Genomic DNA, 19,831 nt, shown 5'->3' with positions numbered 1-19,831 from the left:
AATGCCAATTACTAATTGTTTTTTAGTCCTGCAATCAGGAAAAATGAGCTATCGAGATAATACTAATTTATTATTAATTCATTGATTTTTCAGAGGATTGGAAGACAATGAAAAAGGTACGCGAAGCAATAAATCATCGAGTTTCTCAATTCTCAAGTTCATTTAGTGGCAATTCTTCATTTTCTTCATGTATATACTTGTTCGAAATTTTCAGAAAAACCCGGGCGCAGCAGCAGCAGTACTAGCACGGGGGTATACACCCTCTCGTTGGCGATGTGCCTTCTGTAGAGGGTACCGGGGACGAAGCGTCTCGTTGTCATGGCAACAGTGCTGCACATCGACCGGTCTGTCTCCCGGGATGCAGGGGGGATACGACGACGCGTTCCCTGGAGAACGGCTTTGCCTAATGCCGGTGCATTGCCTTTGGAGTGTTATGCTTGTTTTCGATTTTATGAACACCAATATCGCATTTTAGAAAAATCAGCTTACTATCCCATAACTTTTTTTGGGATATCAATATCTCTTTAATAATATTCTATTGACTAAGACATTGCATACGATTAATTGACTAATTGAAGAAATTATATATTATTACATAGTAAAGTTATAGAAACTATGATAAAAAGGTCGTTTTTATTCTTTAATTTAAAATTATAGCCAATTTGCTGTTATCCATACAAATTGTTAGCCATATATGCTAACGTACTATAATATAATATTACGCAATACAATATTAACAATAAATCTTAGAAAATATAAGCTTTTAATTTATAAAAATAGTTTCAATAATAATTAAAAATATCTAACTTCTTAAAACAACACTCATATTTATTATAGGAAACATAAAACTAATTTACAAATTTGGTTAAATTACCTACCATATTGCTTTGTAATTTACATTAAAATAATCATTTTTCTGAGCACTGAAATACGAACATCAGCTTACAAAATATCAAACAAAACCTTACATAATTTACTCTTTAATATAATAAACAAAAATTCGATTAAACACTGACAAAAATAATATGTAAACGTTATAGATAAATATCATGGATGATAGTGTTACAATATTGTGGCCTTGAAAACCTGTATTTATGGTCACAGCATCATTTTTATTATTTTTGTTTTTTTTTTGTAATAGTGAATGTTTTAATGAAGGGCTGTATAGGACAATACATAATATTTATATACGAAATTAAATTAAATTAACGTCAAGATTGCAGAATTTTTAAAAAACAATCCATGTTGTCAAAAATTGGATTTAAGTGGCATGGTAACTTATTACGACTCCCCACTCAAATGCACTACTTCCAAGAAGTCCAATAAGGCCAGACATTTTTGATGAGTCTCAAAATCTCGGGGCCTTTCAGTTTTGATTTTCAAAACAAGTATATCGTTCCTTCTAGGGATTATACGTTCTGTTCAATCTGCTTTTGTAGATTAGTCCAATAAATTTAAGTACTAATATCAAGTAACATGTAGCAAGAGGAGTTTAAAGAATCTTTTAGAAGAGACAATTATCTCTGCTCTTAGTAAACCTATATTTTTGAGAATTTGCGTTTTAAAATAAATGTTAGAAATATTCGTTATTAGATAATTACCGTTATTAGATCGAAATCAATTACATTAATGTTTTGGAATGATCAAGAGCATTAATCTCAGAATAATATTTTTAAACTGATATGGTTAATATAGTTTTTAAAGAAATGTAAATATTTAAGTTTTTAAATAACAGTCTATACACAAAATCGCGAATGATGAATAGAAAGAGACAAATATTTAAAAGTATATTTTAGAGTACTCACAATATTCATTAACAAGTAGATATTTAAAAAAATATATATATAATTTAAGAACTGAAAAATTATCTTTTTTTAATTAATAAGTGTTGCACCCCGTAATGAGCCAAAAATATGGTTTTGTTTATATTTAATTGAAAAGCGTATTCATTTTTAGATAAATATAATATTTGACGTACATAAATTAGTAACTATAAATACTTTAAAGTAACTTTATTTAATTTAAAGTAACTATAAATTAAGAAGTACTGTATATTTTAATGTGATTATTAAAAATATGAAAACAATTATTTTAAGATTATAAATATTACGATTCAAGATAATAAATCTATATTATTCCGTAATTGCACCACTATATTCTTGAAATTATGATATTGTAGGAATATCTATTATTGTGTGTAAGTATTGAAATGAATATTGAAATAAATATTAAATAAATATTGATATAGAATAATAATATTTACTGCCAAATTTTATTTCCTTATAAAAACGAAAATAATTTTGTATGCAATAGTTTAAATTATCTATACCATTTATATCTGGCTATTTCTTTTAGTAATATAATAAAATAAACATTTAGTAGATTTTATTAAAATTCATGTTTTACGAGATGAGTTAATTTTTATTATATATTTGAAAGAACTAAAATTTGTTTGCTCGGTTATACGAGTTTAAAGCATTAGGCATCTTAAGAAAAATATACAAAGTGATCTATATTGAGTATTGTGAAAAACATAAAAGAATTCACTTAAAACAATATTTAGGTATTCATAAAATAACACGATATTTGAAAATTAAAGATTTTATATTATTTGAGCAGGAAAATCCTATCAAACTAATATATTTTATTCTCAAACTTTTTTTGATTATAAAAAATGTTGTAAATGTTAAATTTTATATCAACTAAAAAATATTTTATATTCTTCCGTACTTAGTGTGATTTTAACATTTTCCTTGCAGCGATTATCAAGTATTTACCAAATATAATTTAAATAGTTTAAATATCCATAATTATATTGTGGGAAAAATATTGGCGGGAATTTTAAAACAAGGAAACATTGGAAAAATTTTTCCTTTCAATTCCACCCGTCAATAGAATCGAAGAATACAGGGTAAAAAGAAAATTGATGATATGTGAACGAATAATCTACTGTATGTGTAGATAAGTTGAACTAATCGATATTGAAGGATGCTATCAAATAAAAAACAAGGATAATTGAGAGAAAGGGAATGAGCAAAAGAAACGAGAAAGTTATTGAGCGGGGAATCGAACAGAGAGCGAGAGAGAGAGAGAGAGAAGGAAAATTGACTAGACGCTCGATCGATCCAGCCATCGTCTACATAAATACACGGACGTGCCCTGGTCCGTAAACCGCAATTATTTTTATTGTTTTCCCGCGGATATGGCAACCCCCTATTCCTGGGATTAGTGTATTTTTATGCAGACAGTATTAACGTTCGCACGTGTAATAATTTCATTTTTCGGCATTCGCCTGTTCATTAGCGTATTCACATATTAACTCAATTTGATTTTCTGTATATTAATAGAAAGTACATACTTTGATATTTATATAATTTCTGAACTAATTCATGAACTTATATTACGTCTACATGTTTTGATGCTTTATTTTTTTTTTCTTATAATTTATGTTAATTTGTAAGTTTGTTTCTAGATTTATTTAAAGTGGGATAATTTTAAATATATAAGCGTTATTAGAATTTTATGTTGTATATATAAAAAAGGTTCACTCGTATTAAAAATAATGAATATATTCTAAACGGGATTATGAATGTTTTTATATGATGATATTGCTAATCTATATACATTACTTGTCAAATATATTTAATAAACTTTTCTTTTAATTTGTCATAATTATTTATACCAACTATTTTTTAATAAAAGAATATTATTTTGATAATTTTAATATATAATACAAATCGTTATTATAACATCGAATTGAAGGTACGTTAATAAAGCTGCGAATTATTAAAAAAAATTTCAGTTTTAAAATATAATTTTGTATATGAAATTAATTACATATTAAATGAATTATTATATTTCATCCTTGATAAAATTTCATTAGGTAGTGTTCGATATCTAAAGAATATCCGTTATTTTCAATTTCTATATTCCAGCATAAATGTTTTTATAAGATTTTCAATCGTATTGTACAGTATAATCACTAAGAACTTAATTCCATTAGTAAAGTAACTTATTATATTTTATGCATATATAAAAAAACAGTCAATAAAATGAATTTTTTATATAAACATTTTTAGTAAAATAATATTTAAAACTCCATTAAATGATTACATTTAAAATTGTTGTTATAAATAAAAAAAAACTCTATATATATTTATGATAATTACGATATATCTCTAATACAATAGTTGATTATTTCTATTAAACATTTGTCTTAACAGATTATCATAATTCTTTATCTTCCTGTAAGTAGATTTTTATTAATTTTTAAAACATTTATGTACATACATGAATTCAAAGTAAAAATTTAATTTATTATTTGTCACATTAATCGTAATGATATTGATTTATATTTCCATATTGAAACTACTATCATTTTGAAAGTATGTAATATTTATATAGTTTTTACAGTATTTAAATTATTTAAAATAAGTAATCAATTTTTAAATAATTATAAATTTAATTATAAATGTTCAATATATTTTTATTTCACAGGAATTACATTTTTTTAGATTGAAAGAATAAAAGTGATATATTTATATACCGTGTTTGTGGGTTCTTTCCTTGTTATTACTTATTTAAAAAATTTTGCGATTCTCGTAAGTCACCTGTAATAAAAAATAATAAATAAGGATTAATTAAAAAAAAAATTTTATTTGTTTTTGAATATATAATATCAGATTATATCACTTATAATAATAATAATAAATTAATTTTCATCAAATATGTATATATTATATAACATTATTAAGTATAAAATAAAAAGTTACAATTTTATAACAATTGAATTTTCCATTGCTTTAATATATGAAGGTACAGTTACAGTAAATCAATAGTTCAAAATTTTTATAGTTTTATGGTTTTATTATTTTTATAATAAAAGTGTGGTAATCGAATAAATACTAAACTTAATATTTCAAAGTTACAATGTAGTTAATTACTTTAGCAAATATAGAAATTAAACATACATTAAGTTGTATTTATTAAAAGAAAAAAGAATTTTTCATTTAATTACAGCGGATAAAACAAACATTTACCACTTAAATAAGATTTACGCCTATTAATATTGATATATTATTTTTTATATTTTTAAGTCCATTTTTTTATTTATAATAATTTGGTCGATTAAACTTAAGATAATAGTGGATTATGTTAACTTTATAATTAAAAATATCAGCCATTTATGAATATAAAACTATACATTTCATAATTATACTATATTGAATATTTCACATTATGTTATTTATAATCATGTTTACAAAACAAATAAATCCAATGCCTTATTTTTCATAATTAACGCATAAATGATGTGTAATTAGAAACATTTCTATTGCATCTTTTATATTTAAAAATTTGTGAATTTCAAAGTGCGATAATGCAATATCAATACATCAATTGTAAGTATTTTCTTTCTTTTTATCTTACATCAAGTGGATTAATTCTTTCTAATCGCTTCTAATAAAATTAATTAGTTTTTTAATGTTTGTACTGCAGTAGTCAGGGGCAAGGGGAGTAGCACGAAGAGAGGAAAGGGGCCATAACATCGACGGGAGGTCAGTGTACTTGAACGAACTTCAGCCGCGGAAGGTCACCGCTTTTGCTCTCTGTCGTTGGCCGCCGTTGCCAATTCAGCCGGGATCGATCGCCGCTCTCTCTTTGGTTAGCGTGGGGTAGCTGAGGAAGCTAGCGGATGGGTGGCTGGGTGCAAAATAGAGGGGGAAAACAAGTTCTCCCGCCCCGTTCGCAGTTTCGCACTAGACGCAATATTGATCGGGTCGAGCTTGGCGTCGTTTCCTTCTCCCTCCCTTTCGATGTATATCTCTTCCTCAAAACGCTCATCACGAACCCTCTTGCCTAGGTATCCTTACACTCGATCGTCTAACTCCAAAGGTTAAAGTCTATATACAATCTGTCTGTTATTGTTCCTGATTAGAAGACTAAAAGGTGTGGGTTCGATGATGTTCTTAGATGTATGTAATGAGGTTACACATAAAGGGTTACAATTATGAAATTTTTCAAAATTTAAATATAGTTCGAATATAATAGTTTAAAAACACCTCTAATCTTAAACTATTGATCGCTATATCAAAGATAGATATGGATTTATACTAAAGAAACCGCACAAAATTACATTTTAATTACAAATATATATTAATTTCTATTAAATAAATCAATGTAAATATAAAACAAATGCTGATATTACCGTCATAAACTTTTCTAACCTTCTCTATTTTAAACGAATGTAAATTTATTTAATGTACGTAAAAATAAGTAAAATATATAATGATGTAATACCTATGCAAACAAGAACATTATTTTGCAGACAATGGCGTGGAACTTCGTGATTTTAAATTTTGCTTTTAATAGATGTTACTCAAATAAGTATTAGTTTTTGTCTCATTAATATTCAAATAAAATTGAATTTATTGGATTTATTTGAACAAAAAGATTTTATGTATTAGTTGTTAATCAGCACTTAAAATAGTAAAATGAATTTAATAAAAAAGAATTCTAAAAATAAGAATATATTATTATTTTATAAAAATATATATTTCGCATTTCATTTTTGATGGAAGGTCTGACTTTTTATCAGTATAACTTCTGAATTTTCCATATAATAGATATTCAGCTACTAGTTTATCGACTTGGCTTCAACTCCAAATCTTTAATAAATAAATATTTTACGATCTGGCCTAGAAGAATAATTATTTTTATTTAATCTTATATACTGTTGGATTATATCACGCCAATTATTCTTGGAAATTTATGTAAATTTATTGGTTCCAGATATGTGATTAAGGTTAGACAATAGATTTATATAAATATTATGGATTTACAAAATAGTTAATTAATCAGACAATTTTAATTATAGTATAGTGTCATCTACATCTATATATTCTAATTATAGTAAGTTTTTATTATAAAATCTTACATTTTTTATTTTTATTATGAATTAGTTTGATAATTTGATTCAATACATGTATATGGTTTGTACTACAAAGAAAATAATTATACAATGATAAACATAAAATATACAAACTAGAATGTTTTTAGTGAATTTAATTACACAAAAAATATCATACATTCAAATACTTTATAATATAGTACTATAGAAATAAATCACATTGAGACCACATTAGTGGCTAATCATGTATAAAAAATTTTAAAATGGAAAATGATACGAAGCATAGATGTTTTAATCGGATCTGTATATTCGTTGAAATAATCTTTTCTTGATAATTAAATAATTATAAAATAAAGCATAGAACGATTCAAATTAAGATCATAATCTTTTTTACGAGAATAAAATATTATAAATTGATACATAGAATAATTTTATTTCAATAAATTTCATTAGTTTTTAAAACTCATTAGTATTTGAAATGCATAAGATAAGAATCAGTATAAGTAATTATTTTGTAATAAATTACATCTATTTTAATTTTTTATTTGATCAAAAAATATTTATTGACTTCATTTGAATTCGAAATTAAATTAAAAATGTAAATAAATCAACATTTGTTATATATATTTAGCATCTTATTTTTTAATTACTGATTTTAATAAGAAATTAGATTATATATGCTTGTAGGTCATTCCCAGCGTTATTGGTGATATAGTATCATGGAAATTAATATTTCTTTTAATGATTAAATATTCTGATATTAAATATTTAACAATGTATTAATATAGAAATAATAATATAATAAATAAAATTAAATAAATCTAAAATTTTATTCAATATAAAAAAATTATGATTCTGAAATTTTATTGAATCTAAATAAAATTATATGAAACTAAAATCTGATCAAATATAAATCAAATTATATAAAGTAAAATCTAAATTAATTCTATTATATTGAATTTATTAAAATATTAATGACTGCTCTACAAAATAAATTAGACATTATATACATAACTATATCATGTACGTATGTAAACTAAACCGGAACTCACTTTATTATTAAAAGTATAATTAAAAGACAGCAGCATTATTGTAAATATATTTGCTTGGAACAGTAAATAATAATATCAAATACATACTTATATTACAAAATATAAAGAAATAAAAGATATTATTTAATAAAACATATTTAATATTATTTATCTATTTAGTAATTATTATTTTTATTTTTCAGTCTATCATTTAGTTTAATCAATTTAATTCCATAATATAATTTTAATATTTTATAGCTATTTTTAACAATTACGAATGTGAAACAATTTTTGTTTAATATATGAGTAAATTTGTGTGGATAATTTTTCGGTGTCAATTAATACCAAGAAAAATAAGTATAAGTTTGATGTATATACATTTTAATAGAAAAATTAGACAATGTTATATACATATATTTATTAACTACAATGCTAAAATATATCTTATTTTCCGATTACTAAGTAAATTATTCAATATCGATGTCCTATAAAAATATTCCTACCTTTACAAGTTTCTTATGTTTATAACTTATTACATATTATTACACAAGAAATAATTATTATGTACAAAATATTTAATTATTTCTCTGATATCAGTATCAGTAACGATATTAACTAAAATGAAAACAAATCAAGAATAGATTAATCATCAGAGAGGTACAGATAATGAAAAAAACGTTAAAAAATGTTCATTTTTATGTTAATGAATGAAGGTATAATATAAATTTTTTTAAATATTTAAAATTATCATTCTCATAAAATTTTTTCTTTTTTATAAAAATTTATTATTGTTATTAGGAAATTATGAAGAACAGCTGAATTTTATATCGTTTTAACTTCACTTGTTAAGTTCGAAGTCATTGAATTTTATTCTATTTCATAGGAAAATTAATTTTTCTTATTAATATTGATTTATGGTCGTGTATAAATACTATAAAAATTTAATTATAATTTATATTCGGTATTTAGATAATTAATTTATTTTTACAATATAATTGGTTTAATAAAAAAATTGTAAATCGTGATGAATATTATTTCGCACTTCACAATTTCATGTTCAACTAAATCTTAACGAATAATAAATTAATTCATAATTTAAATTATCAATGTATTTAAACTAAAGAAAACTGTGGAAAAAAATATTTTTTTAAAGATTAATTACGATGAAGATAAATAATTGTACAGTATGCAATCAGTTTGGTAGTATTTTAAATTATTGTTATTTTTATATTAAATAATAATGCCATGAAAACTAAATTAACAAATAAAAAAATTAAATCTATCATTTTTATAACAAATTATAAATTGTAATTATAGTATAAAATAATATATAATGTAAAGTATGGTTTTTAAATTAGAAGAAAATATTTCAAATAACTATTATTTAATTATCAATAAATATTTTATTAAAATAATAATAGATATCAAATTATTTTTGATTTTACCAATGTAATCTTAAAATATTCGTACAATAAGAAATATAATTGAGCAACTGTCTCCAACTAACAATATGATACATTCAATTCTTATTAAGTGACAATTATGATTAACTGAAATTTTTGTGATAAAAAAATACTTAAAAAATGTAAACTTTTAAGTAATATCTAAATATTGCTTCCTTACTTTATGCCATTCAAATATATTAAAAATACAAGTCATTGAAAAATAACTTGACAGAATTTATCAAATAAAAGTCAGAAAAAGCGTGATAAGTATTAATTTGTAATTAAGTCTATTATGTTAATTCAGATATATGATTTAGTATATAAGTTTATACAAATGATTATAATTTTTATATTAAATACTTAAATATCGATTTACAAATTTAAATAATATTTAGAAAGTATAACAGTGTATAAATTTTATTGTAAAATTAAATGAAATATTCGTAATTACTGTAAAATGTAGCTGAAGTATTTAAAATACATTTCAAGGATGCATATAAATTGTCAATTATATTTTTTAGTAAGTACACTGTCACATTACAATTTATCGATAAGAATAAAAATTTTATAAGTTTTTACTACTGTTCAAAAATAGTTTAGCTATTTATGAAACACAATATATTTATGTTATTTTTAGATATTCAACTAAATAACTAATCTTTATTAACAAATGTTAAACAATTTTATTAACCGAATATACTAAAATATTCTACTCATAAATTTAATAGTTGATCTCTATATTTTAATCGATGCGAAACTATTGATCAAGAAAGTGATATATTTCCAACTTTAAAATTTCATTATTCACTTTGCATTTTGATACTTCGTTTTATATGTTATATCTTTTTTATCCCTTCTAATTAGGCCCTAACTAATTAGGCTCGCATTTAAGTTTTATTAAGTGATGATAATAATACATTTTTTATCTAGTAAAAATTTATCGTCATAAATTGAAAAACATTTATCTTTATGGACTTACGAAAAATTAAAGTTTCCAAATAAAAAAAATTATATAATGAAAACAATCATAGTATTTAAAATAGGAAGTGGTATAATTTTTATATTAAATAAAAGAAAAATTTATTTATTATATTTGTTTATTATATTATATTATTATATTATATTATATTATATATTATTTATTATATTTATTTATTAAATTTATTTATTATATTTATTGTATTTATTATATCCTAAACAAATGCTTTGATCGATAATTTGTATTGGCGTAGAATATAGAGGAATAGAAAATATACTGAAAAATTATAACATAATAAATTAAAAATCTATTTATAGTTTCGACAAACATTAAGTTTACAAATATTGTAGTACCTATAAAGAGTATTTGATTATCACAAAAATCAGTAAAATGAATACCTTTATCAATTTTTTTATAAAGTGTTTTATTAAAAAAAAGGAATAACAATAGGTTGGAAAATTATTGAAATTAATATAAATATGTAAGTTTTATTTTTTAAATTTGTTTACTCTTTTACGATAATGTTATAAGAATAAAATTAAATATATATTTGTCCGGAAGTTATTAATTTTTTATAATTATTCTCAAATTTAAAAACAGACGACTTGCATTATTTCAATTTTACACATTCTCCATAATATAATTTAATATTACTATTCAAAATAAAAACTATTATTTTAATACGATTCAAATTAAAATTTTATTATTTAAGTTTAAAATTTATGAACGCATATAGTTATAGATTACATGACAATACACTGGCTAATACTTACAATAATATAAGATATATTTCAATGATTCACTATAGTGCCAAAAAATATTCGTTTAAAGCATTTTTTATAGTGTAAAACAGGATGGTTTAAACCGTCGTAAATATTTTGGTTTCTTAAATTTTAACTGATAACCCTTAAAAAATAATAATTAATGTTTTTAGAGTGCTTGTTGTAAAACTATTCAATTTCCGTATATAAGAAACTGATAATTTGACATTTTAGAATTTAAACTGTATTTATTATTCCATTATTAATATTGATATAATTTTAGTTTTTCCGTTTCTCTATAGTTGATAAAATATATGGAATATCGATATAAAAAGAATTAATACAAAGTTAATCACACTTGACTAAAGGTGTGGTTCTTTAATAATTAAATTTTATGTAATGGTGAAATAATTAGTAAAAGTGAATAATTAGTGTAAACTATGAATAATATTTGTATTACAACAAATATCATTATTAATTTAATGCTAATAAAGAAGTATTATTAAAAATTATAAATAATCTTTTTACAGTTCCAATTATCTTATCACCAACATTTTAACTTTTAAAATGATGTAGCATTGTAATAATTATTTAACCCAATATTATAAGAATATTTTAGCCAATTCTAAGTCATGATAGTCATCGTAAGTATATTGAATAAATAAATTTAAATTCGGTTCATACATTTATGCAGTTTCAAACTATCTAAATAATTTGTACACTAATTAATCTGTCTATATATATATATATATATATATATATATATATATATATCAAGGAGTTACTTTGTTCAGTTAAGCATTCACTTTAATTATATTGTATAATTTTATAGTTTTCCAAACATGTAAATATTTTTTATATTTATTGTAATAATAAAATAAAATAGTTGTTTATAATTACTATAATATTTATTATTTGCTGATATTCAAAGAAATCATATCATAATCAAGACCATTTATCTTATTTAATATATTTATCAGAACATGCTGACATTATGAACGTTAATTACGTGTGAAATTTCCTGGTATTAGCCGAATTTAAATAATTATGTGTAACGGTCATAGTTCAAGTGATTATTATAATATTAAATACATTTTTCATAAATCAGATAAGTTATAATTGTAAGATCATTTTTATTGTATTTCTGGATATTGTTCCACGTATATCGAGGAGAAATAAATACAAATCTTTATATATATATATATATATATTAAAGTCATTTTTATAAACATTAAGTATTATAAATATAAGTTACTGTTTGTTTTCAGTTTAATCTAGCGAAGACTATAAAGAATAATTAACTAAAAATATGTATTCATGTATGATATTCTGGTCGTCTTTTAATACTTTCTAGTTATTTGATTATTTGTTATAATTCATTATTGTATAATCGTTTTATTTTTTATTTGAAAATTAATAATAAAAACTTTTAGTTAAATTTAAATATGATTTAATTATTTAAAATATTTTTTTATAGATTTTACATTGGGTATTTTTATTTAGATTAAATTAAATTGAAGTAAAATGAATTATTTTTCTATGATTATAATTCAAATTTTACACTGGATTCAAATAATTCTAGCATTGCAAATCAGGTTTTAAAAATCATCAACAAAATTATATTTATATTATTTAAAACATCACATTCCTCATATGTATTGCATTGATAAATGTTTGCTAAATATCTTGTTTTAATTAATTATAATAAGGAAGACTAAATGAAAAGTTAATTTATATACAAGATAAAACTTCTAATTTTTAATTAACTAATAAAATAGTGAAATTAAGTGAACATATTAAAAAAAATCATTAAAAAATTTTGAAATTATTTATATAATATGAAAAACTATTACAAATAAATTAAAAAAATACGATTTTAAAAAAAAATTATTTAAAATTTCACTTTCATTATTTACGGTAGCTGTTAAACATCTCAAATGAATCATGATCAATCATCATCAATATTTTTACTTAAAATTAAGTATTCTCGAAATAAACTTAGTAGACTAAATATATTCTGGATATTTTTAAGAATCATATTTTTAAAAGTTTTTTTCCACATTATGCAAGTACAGTAATTGTGATTACTCGATTTAATTTTCTTTTTTCAAAATACACAATTTCTTATAATTAAATTTATATTTTATTAAAAATAGCTACGTATCATATACAACTTATTTAATCTCCGAATTTGCCTGTTAAAAGATATATATTTTCATATTCTATTATAGAAGCATTATAATTAACTAAAATTTATTAACTTTATATAAAATTATAAATATTTTTAAAATATTTTCGAGTTTATACATTAAGGGGCATTTTATAAAATGATAATATATTTAATTGAAATTTTATTAAAAAATGTTCAGTATACTTATAGAAAGCAATTGATGTAGTTAAATGAAATATGTATAGATTAATTAATTTTTGCATGTGTTATATTTTTAATTTTCTTAGTTTTTAAATGTATTATATTTTTTGCAATTTCTAAAAGTAAATTAAAAAATTATCATGGAATTATAATATCATAAATAAATGTTGTATTTTATAATAAATAGAAAATACTGAATTATTCAAATAGATTTTTCTATGTTTCAATAATAAATATTTTTGATTTTACCAATTCAAGCAGTCATAATATCAATGAAAAATAATAGTGAAATAAAAAATATTTTTTTTATTATAATCAATGATAGATTACTGCTGCAACGGTTATGTTTAATATTTTCATATCTTTCGATAGGTAATGTAATTCATGTATAAATAAATAGCATGTATTTTTAAGAAAATTAATTTTTACTACAATTCCATAGTCTATTTATTCCTTACAATTTAAAAATTACTCCTGAAACTATTTAATTAGACAAATTTAAAAATATGAATATTCAAGACCATTAATTGTTGGAAATATTGTTTGGTAAAAATACTATACAACATTTCAAAATAAAGGTAATATTGGTTATGTAATAAAATATCATTTAATTTATAGTATATTAAATTACATAGAATAAGCGCATAATTGATATTTTATATACATAATAATAGTTATGTTATTGTATTCTGATTTTCGATAATTAACAATATTAAAATTTAAACTGTTTATTTTTTTTTATGCATAATATATATTCCATATTATTGAATTTGTCAAATTATTGTAATTGCAAAGTATTTTGTATTAAGTAGATATTTTAAATTAAAACACTACCAAAATTTATTTATAATTATTATTTTATTTATTAAAATTATTTTCACAGCTATACTAGATTTATAAAATAAATATTTGAGAATATTGTCAACTTATAAATAATGTAAAATTTCTATTTTACTGTAACATTACATTATAAATAAAATAAACGGTTAATCTTATAATCTATGATTAAATTATGTTACAAATAAGATCATCTCCACATTAATTTAATGAAAAAATGAATAGTAGATTATGCTCAAACTGTATATAATTTAAAACTTATTTTTAAAGCATTGACTCAAATTATATTTTTATTCGAGATTGATTTATTTAATTTTACTCATTTATGCTTATTTCAGTTTATAAATGGAAAACCACAAGAATCAATAATTCTAACCTAATAAAAAACTTATTGGCAGTAAAATTAGATTAGTGTTCGGTAAGAATGAATCAAATATCATTCGGTCTTACATGAAACTTGATATACTTTCTATCCCTACTACACTTATAAAATTAATATTAAATAACATTAATTACTTGAACTTTATTTTTATTAGCTAGAGTTTTTATACTTTAATTTTATCAAATATATATAATACCTTAGATTTACTTATTCATTATGTATGTTTTCGTACTTGTTTGCTTAGTATTTATTAATTTTACTCTAAGAAGAAATGATACTTTTAAAAAATTATACTAAAAAGATTTTTAAACAATAAGAGGTTACTTTATGTTTATTTTTTAAAAACAAATTTTCAACGAAATTATTATTTACAGAAAATTTAAGATATTTTAAGATTTCATTATTAATGAAATTATATAAATTATCATTTATAAAATTAGAGGGTATTTTACTATTATTAATATATACTAATATTTATTTCATAAAACGAAAAAAAATGTGCTGTTTAAATTTTCATGATGAAGTAATATATATTCTTTATTACATTAATATAAAAAAATAACACAATTCGTTGTATTTTATTTCACATTTAAACTAGTAATATCTTACTTAAAATTTATCTTAATGGCAATTCCAAATATATATATTGTAAATAAGATTCTAGCATTTTATTGTAAAAATTTATTTATAATTTTTTTAATCAGATTTTTGCTTCACCCTAGAAAGAATTTCTATTAATTAAAAAAAAAATTTATTTAATTTATATTCAAAATGATAATATTTTACTATAGCGTTCAAATATTTTCATTTTAAGAAATGAAATAATGAATATAACGAGACAATAAGATTTTTATCAATCATTGGGAATAATGAAAATAAAACGGAATAGAATTTCTAGTCTATATAAGAAAATATTAAGAGATATAGCACTTAAATACTTAAACTAAAAGTTTAATGTGTTTGAAAAATTCTTTGACTGATAAAAAAGTTATTTATCAATAAAACAAATGTAATTATAAGAAATAGTTGAAAAGTAAATAACTCCAATGTTACAGTTAAAGTGGCAGGAAAATTTGAATACATTTTTTGCGTTAGCTTAATGCAATTTACTTATAATTATCAAATAAAAAAATAATCGAAAAAAGTATGCAAGATGAATTAATGAATTCAATTACTATAAAAATAGAAGCAACTTCTTTGTTAAGGGGGCGTCCATTATTCTCTCAGATATAAATTAACGATGCGACCTATATTGAATTGGGTACGCAAATATATTTAATATTTACTTTAATACACAACTGTAGACAATCTCGAGGTGCCACTGATAGATATCCATTAAAAAATATTCAATTTTTCCAAAACTGTACTCAACCATATTTCAAATGTTTATTATTACATACTAGTGAGTGAGTAACTAAGGGAAAGAATAAAATTTGCATTCGAAGACGAAAGTAGATGAAAAAAATTTTTAAATATCGAGAGCCTATAGGTAAATAGTGTTTTAACATTAGATTGCATTCACATAACCAACTTAAGCTGATTAAATATTCAATGTATTGTAATACGTGAATTTTAACGGTATTAAAAATAAACTTGAAGAATTTAGTAATATGAAATTTAACAGTGGGAGACTAAATGCATTCATATATATATTTGTATTTTTTTAATTTACATGAAATTAAAATAGCTACATACGTTATTTACGTATGAATGAATTCAAATATTTTAAATTATCAGCATGGGTACTCTAAATTTTTAAATTGTACTCATAAATTATTTTAATAATACTGCTTTTATTGTTTTCATTGTGATGTAATTATTTTATAGGAAATTAATATTATGTGTATAAAATATTACAAATTCTTAAAAAAAACAAAATATAAAAAAATACATTAAACATGATTTTAATTGTAGTATAAGAAAAATTTGTAAACAAAAATATATGCGTGTTTCTAAAATTTTTAATGCATTTTCAGAATATCTCTAAGAAATGAAAATATTACAAAAAATTAGGAAAACATATTTCTATTTAGTTGTCCAATTAAAATATCGCGAAAAAATTTACTGTTCTGTTTCTTTCTATTTGTGTAGAATATTTGGCGTAAATTGAAACAGACAACACGGTGAACCGAAAATAAATTAACAAATATACAGTATTTAATAGTTCCGGAATGTGCTTGTATACAAGAAAAAAATACTTCCCTCGTTAGAAATTATAAAATGAACATGTAACTCAGGACAAATTAAAAATAAGCAGACATATACATTGTTTGTACAATAAAGAGAATATTTATTCATTTTAATTTTTTTAATAACAATATAACTTATTTAAAGTAAATGTAGAATTGACGTAATACAAAATTTGTAGAGTAATCAATTAATAAAGTTTGGAGAGATGTGTAAAATAACTATCTATAATATTGAAATAAAGATTAAAAAATAATTATCTACTTATCAAACTAATTAATATACAATAATAAAGTTGCAATCATAGTAAGTGGATATTATTGTTAATATAATGACTCTTTTATTGTTAGTTGGTTTTTTAGTTTATTTTATAAAAGTAACATAAAGATTTAAAATAACGCTATAATATTATAGAATGCAAATTTAGATTGGGTTTTCAGTCATATATCTTGTAATTGGAGTACTAGAATTTTTATAAATTGCATTAACTTGCAAGAAGTATACAAGTAATTTATTATATTGATTAGTATCATGCAAACGCAAAACAGCCAAAAAAATTAACATCCAACTGAAAGAAAATTTATTTGATTTTGATTTGATTTAATAGTACAAATTTTACATAATACAGTAAGTTATATCTCATTGACCAATCTCTTGTGTTATTTTAAGCGAAGAACCATTACATAGTTTTCGGAAACATTAGCTCTGAATGAGCAGAAGGAATTTTATTTACTATGTATTTTATTTACTATATATAGTGAATATGAGATCAATTCAAATTAATATTAAAAATTTATTATATTATATTATATTATTATAATTTATTATTATTATATTATCAATAATCTATATGGTTTAAATATATCAAAATATATAAATTCTACGAATAAACAAATTTCTAATTTTAATATTGGGTTTTGTATGTATGTTTTTATTTTTATTAATAATTAAAATTTTGATATAGATATATCAATATGAAAATGATAATGATATTACATATGTATGTATAATAAATACAAATGTACGAGACAAAAGTTTTTTATACAATTTTTATGTTTTTATTAATTTCTATTATTATTTTTGTTAATTATATAGTAGATATTTATCTATAAACATACGATTTATGAAACTAAATTTACATAATATCAGTATTAATTGCAATCTTTGTATGTGATTAAGAAATTAATTTTTTAATTTAATTTTTAATTTTTTCTAAATATTTAAATGTTGTAAAATTTGTATACAAAATCAACATTTTCATAATAAAGTTAGCTTGTATTATTTAACAATTTAAATATCTATATATTAATCATGGTACCATCATTATTTGTAAGGCGATAATACAAATAATTTGAATTATTAAGCAATTAATCCCAAATGACAATATAATTTTTTATAAGTGTTCACTCGATTTTTAGAATATTATTCAGAAAATGCACATAATTTATTTTAAGTATTACAAATCATGAATACAAACTTATTATTATTGAATTAACATAATTGTTTTAAGACAAAAAATAATCATAACATTTCTGAAAATATTCTAGAAAAAAGGCAATTTCAATGCAAAAAGAAATGAAAAAGCATGCCCGCAACTAACATTGAATTGCATTAAAAATGTGACTTTCGATAAATTTGTAATATAATCACAGTCAGGTTATTGCGTATGTGAATCACATTGACAGAAGTTGGCACTTAGTATCGAACAAACGTACATATAGTTTCCAATATCTGCGATGGAGTGGTGTGGATATCAGTATGTTCAATAAACAACACAATTAACAAAACTAATGTGGTACAAAACTTTTTATTAAATAATTTGAAATCCCATGATGCATTCCATATTACATACATACTTTTATCTTGTATTTCTTAATACTTTTTTCAATAAAATAATTTAAAATTAGAAAATAATTATTGAGTCTCAAAAATAAATTTTTTTTTATGATTAATAACAATATTGTTACATTGTTAATATAACAGTATACAAATATATTGTTAAGTTCAATATTAAAAATTCAATAAATAAATTACGTTTATCGCCTTATAGGACATTATAAATGCTAGAGTCACATCTATTAGTATAATAGATATATATTTGATATTTAAGTAATTTTATTTCTTATTATATGTATCTATTTCTTTTAGTATAATAAGAAAAGTTTTTAAGAAATTGTGTTTTTAATACTTTCTTACAGATATGTCTAATGTAAATAGAATATTATTTTTAAATTATTTTATTCATTTTTAGGAAATATAGAATTATATTCAAACACATTGGTTTCTTTATTAATATTTGTTTGTAAAAAAGACTTTTATCGTCATTAAAGATACATGAAAAATAAAAATAAATTAAAACGATTTAAAAAAAAATTTGTTTAACGGCAAATATTTAGATTACTAAACTAAGATATTTTATGAAAGTTTACTTTTCCTAGAGTTATTATTACACATTTGTCTTATGTAAATCACAGAAAATAATTAATTAATGGAAGTAATTATTTTAATCTAATTGAATAATCATCAACAAACATTTTTATTTGTATACTATTTTTTAACGTTGTTATTTGTATTTATTTGCTACTGTTTTTGGAATATTTTTAGTAATTTCATTTTATTTGCCCGCATTATTAATATCCAAATTGAGCTTAAAAATAGGAATTTTTTAATTCTATATATAATAAATTATAGAATTATGAATATTACTACTAAAATAAAAAAAAGAAAAATAAAGTTAATTTTTATATTAATTAACATTAAATGATAAATATAAATCACTTAACTTTAAAAATAAACATATAAATTTGAGAAATATTTTAATCTGATTTTTTAAAATCTTATTTTAATCTCATTGAAGTCAATTTTAATTTCATACTAATAAAAAAAATCAGTTTTATTATTAGTTTATTTTTTATCTTTATACGACTTTAT

At 21.1% G+C, this 19,831-nt stretch overlaps 1 long non-coding RNA gene across 1 annotated transcript in view; it reads right to left on the bottom strand.

Annotated features, from left to right (window-relative positions):
* Positions 1 to 4,575: 4,575 nt before the first annotated feature.
* Positions 4,576 to 19,831, bottom strand: part of LOC105366711 (uncharacterized) — a 33,418-nt gene continuing 18,162 nt past the window's right edge. Inside the window, exon 3 of the long non-coding RNA XR_913017.1 lies at positions 4,576 to 4,610. This is a non-coding gene — a long non-coding RNA (uncharacterized LOC105366711). The remainder of the gene's footprint in view (positions 4,611 to 19,831) is intronic.

Source organism: Ceratosolen solmsi, unplaced genomic scaffold, assembly GCF_000503995.2.
Source record: "Ceratosolen solmsi marchali unplaced genomic scaffold, CerSol_1.0 scaffold5, whole genome shotgun sequence".
Lineage (NCBI taxonomy): Eukaryota > Metazoa > Arthropoda > Insecta > Hymenoptera > Agaonidae > Ceratosolen > Ceratosolen solmsi.
The sequence above is the reverse complement of the archived record's forward strand: the minus strand, read 5'-3'. Positions and strand labels throughout refer to the sequence as shown.